Source organism: Berghia stephanieae, chromosome 10 (assembly GCF_034508935.2).
Source record: "Berghia stephanieae isolate SIO BIC M18660-M18661 chromosome 10, UCSD_Bste_1.3, whole genome shotgun sequence".
Lineage (NCBI taxonomy): Eukaryota > Metazoa > Mollusca > Gastropoda > Nudibranchia > Aeolidiidae > Berghia > Berghia stephanieae.
The window spans coordinates 8,288,532-8,292,832 of record NC_088369.1 but is presented as its reverse complement, the minus strand read 5'-3'; the positions used below and the strand labels follow the sequence as shown (position 1 = coordinate 8,292,832).

The 4,301-nt window shown below is 32.3% G+C and overlaps 1 protein-coding gene across 1 annotated transcript in view; it reads right to left on the bottom strand.

Moving 5' to 3' along the window:
• Positions 1-843: 843 nt before the first annotated feature.
• Positions 844-4,301, bottom strand: part of LOC144956167 (ras-related protein Rap-2c-like) — a 94,244-nt gene continuing 90,786 nt past the window's right edge. Inside the window, exon 3 of the mRNA XM_078886554.1 lies at positions 844-1,417. The gene's annotated coding sequence lies outside the window, so the exon portion shown is untranslated. The remainder of the gene's footprint in view (positions 1,418-4,301) is intronic.

Genomic DNA, 4,301 nt, shown 5'->3' with positions numbered 1-4,301 from the left:
GGGCCTAGTTTAACATTGTTGTAATGGAACAATATCTTGCGTCATTAATAAAATTTTTTTTTTTGAGATTTCAATTCCATAATGAATTGGGTTATCAGACCTGCAAAAAAGTGCACGTCGGGTAAAAACTATATTATTGTTAACGAAGGGTCACATTATGATATGACACGCATTCTTATGACAATATATTAATTATACATTCTTTTTGGTTGTCACAGTCGAAAACAATAACTTATAAAAGTGGTGAGTAGAGGGAGAGTCATGCTGCATTTATTGACCGACTTGAAGTTGGAAGAGAAGACTTCGTAGGAAATTGACCTCGGGGTCAAGGTCAACGTGGAACTAGATTTGTCAAGTTTATTATTCGAAATGAAACGAAATATGTGACTGGGCGCCTCGAAATGGTAATAATATGTCCGAGTAAACCAAATGCGAAAAACGAAACAACCCCCCCCCCCAAAAAAAAAAAAAAAAAACAACACAAAAAAACCCACCAAAAAATAAACAAACAAACAACAAAAAACAAAACAAAACCCACAAAAAACAATACAAAGCAAAACAAAACTAAATAACAAAACAAACAAACAATACAAAAGCAAAACTAAACTAATTTTTAAAAAGATTTCAAAACTATGTAAATCACAATAATAATAATAATAATAATAATAATAATAATAATAATAATAATAATAATAATAATAATAATAATAATAATAATAATAATAAAGCAACGAACCTAATGGTAAATAATCATGTAAAACATTTACATCAGTATCATAGTATAGTTCCATCCCTTCTCCTTTTCATCTTCGGCCTCATCAAAGTCTTCGTTGACAATTGTACATTGACTGCAGCAGCCATTATTTTGATGTCTCCGAAATCCAAGAGGAATATTATCTTTAACACACACACACACACACACACACAAACACACACACTCTCCTTCCAACGAAAAGTAAAAAAAAAAGAAAAAAAAAGACGGAATTGCTTGTTTATTTTATAGGCTTTCACTGTTTCCACGGTAACAAAAGCAGACGATAAAAAAAAAAAAAACAACAAAAAAAACAAAACGTTAACAGCTTGGCTTCCGAGCATGCGCGTCTGTCATTTTCTTCAAGCAGTCATAATAATCCGAACAGACAATGCAAGGGAGATAATCCTCAATTCTCAATGAATCAATCAATTCTTTCGCTGGCTTCATTCACTTCGTTTGATTGCGAAAGATTTTAATTCTTTTTTTTTTTTAAGTTCAACATTCAAAGTTCAAAGTTCAAAACAACACGATTCAGGGGCGTCTTCTTTAATTATAAGCAACGAGCGAGTGAATCAGCATTGAAAGGCATCCTCCATTCATTTGCACTGGTCTCTCAATCAAGATCACAGATGGCGTCTTTTGGTTGTTGGACAATAATAGAATCTGTAGAGAGGAGAGAGTAAAATGGGGGAGAAAAAATGGTTAAAATTTTGATTTAACAACGCATTACCAAAAAATAACAAAAAAAAAAAAAAAAAAAAAAAAAAAAAAAAAAAAAAAAAAAAAAAAAAAAAACAAACAATTAGGTTAATTTTAAGTTGTCATCTTCCTCTTAAAATTCCTAAAATTCTGATGCAATGCGTTTAGTGAAAAAAAAACAACAGAAATACAACAACAAAAAACAACTCATAACAACGAATCATTAAAATAGCTATCTAAAAACAATAAAATAGAAGTGAGTGGCGTCACGTTTGTTCCATCTAAACATAATAGAGGAGACTGTAACAGAAAGAGAAAAAAATCGAAGCAGGCAGTACAAACAGAGTGAATGTGTTGTTCCCAAATTCAGTCCCTTGATTTGTGAGCAAATAATAATAGTAATAATGATAATAATAATAATAATAATAATAATAATAATAATAATAATAATAATAATAATAATATAATAATAATAACAATAATACAATAATACTATATAATAATAATAATAATAATAATAATAATAATAATAATAATAATAATAATAATAATAATAATAATAATAATAATAATAATAATAATACTAATAACAATAATAAAATAATATATAATAATAACAATAATAACAATAAAAAAAACAAAAATGACGAGAAAAGATAAGACGAATGAATATATGATATAATGATGATGAATATAATATATGATGATATAGATGATAATAATAATAGTAATAAATAATACAAAGATCTATATAAAAGATGTATTAATATGAATTGGCAGTTGTTAATGATCGTATTTGAACAACCAGGGACAGAATCAGGGACAACGTATCCCCCCCCCCTCCGCCACCCCTAATAACGGTTGAAATAATCCAATACTTATATAAGGATGACGTCAGTGTTTTTGATGTATCGTTACTTTGTGAATATGACGGCTGTCCGATGTTATTATCCAATAACATGCGGCTATGTGGTTTAGAGGTATGGCACTCACTTTCGGATGGGAAGGTCCTGGGTTCGAGCCTCGCTCGGCGAAAAGTTGAGTCCTTGGAAAAGGCTCTTTACTCACATTCTCTCACCGTACTCAGGTGTACCCGGCCGTTAAAAGCGTTGTCTTTGTCCGAAAAAGATCGTAATTTCGCCTAACAGGCGTCATCATGTCCCGTCCAACACGTTAAGTGTTGTTGTTGGCCAGGGACCCCTTGTAAAGCGCTTTTATCACGATTAGTGGATATTGATTGCCCTATATAAAAGCACAATTTAGAAAAAAAAAACAAAAAACGAATGAATAATCCAATACTTTTATAAAGATGACGTCAGTGTTTTTGATGTCTCGTCACTTTATGAATATGACGGCTGTCCGATGTTATAATAATATCTAATGACATTGTCGATCTTTATCTAAAAAAGACCACACCCCCCCCCCCCCCCACAACACACACACACACACACACACACACAGAGACACCCTAATCGCCGATATTGTTATGGATGGTTCCTTGTTGTTATCGATAAAAATCGAACGTCGCTATCGTATAATTATCAAGACTTCGTCTTCTTAATTGTAATAGTTGTCGTAATCATTTTCGTCGATGACGACAACGACGACGACGACCACCTACACCACAATCAACGTTTATCATTATCATTATCATTAACATCATCGTCTCCGTCGTCTTCGCCATTATCGTCATAGATAGCTTCACTCCGGCTGTCGCCTGGGTTAGCTCGTTTTTTTTCTTCTTCACTTTCTTCTCTCTCCCCCCGCCCCCCCCCCTCTCTCTCTCTCTCTCTCTCTCTCTCTCTCTCTCTCGCTCTCTCTCGATGGACTCTTTTAAAAATGTTCCTTGGGATGACTAACGGGAATTATATTTTATTTTATATTATCGTGCAGTTATGTAGTCAAGCGGTATGACACTCACTTTCGGATCGGAAGGTCCTGGGTTCCAGCCTCGCTTGGCGCATAATTGAGTGCTTGGAAAAGGCTCTTTACTCACATTCTCTCATCGTACTCAGGTGTAAAATGAGTACCTGGTCGTTAACAGCGTTGTTTCTGTCCGAAAAAAAATGTAATATCGCCTAACAGGCGTCATGTCCCGTCCTAAATGTTAAGTGTTGCTGTTGGCCAGGGACCCCCTGTAAAGCGTTTTGAGCTCGTTTAGTGGATAGTGCGCTATATTATAGCTCAAGTTATTTTAATTCTAAAGTAATTAAAACTTATTGAAAACGAAAGTTGATGCCACACTACATAATTTCAAACATTTTAATGCGTTATTTAATCATTGTTAGGGTACATTGTTAATTAGTATAGATAGTATGCGCTTGGCTAAGAAGCTCACAACATCGCCATCCGGAAGTATAACGGACCAACACACAAAGCTATGTGTAACCTTAAACTTTTTTAGTCTGGTTAATACAGTTTAGTGAGAATTACATACTCATAAACGCGGATGGCAAGAAAAAAAAAACAAAACAACAAAAAACAACAAAAAAGAAACCAATAACAAAGACCCGAGTGATGTCAACTTCATTCTATCTATAGAACTGATGGAAAGTACTTTGTGATAGACTAGCATTCTATCCGCATACCAACTAGAAATTGCTATTGTCCATTTAATGATATAGAAACCGGGATAGACTCCGGCTCTACGGGTCTTATAGCCCAGAAGGACTATATTATTATTATTATTATTATTGTTATTATTATTATTATTATTATTATTATTATTATTATTATTATTATTATTATTATTATTAATTTATTTTTATTATTATTTATTATTATTTATATATTATTATTATTATTTATTATTATTATTTTATTATTATTATTATTATTTTTTTTCATA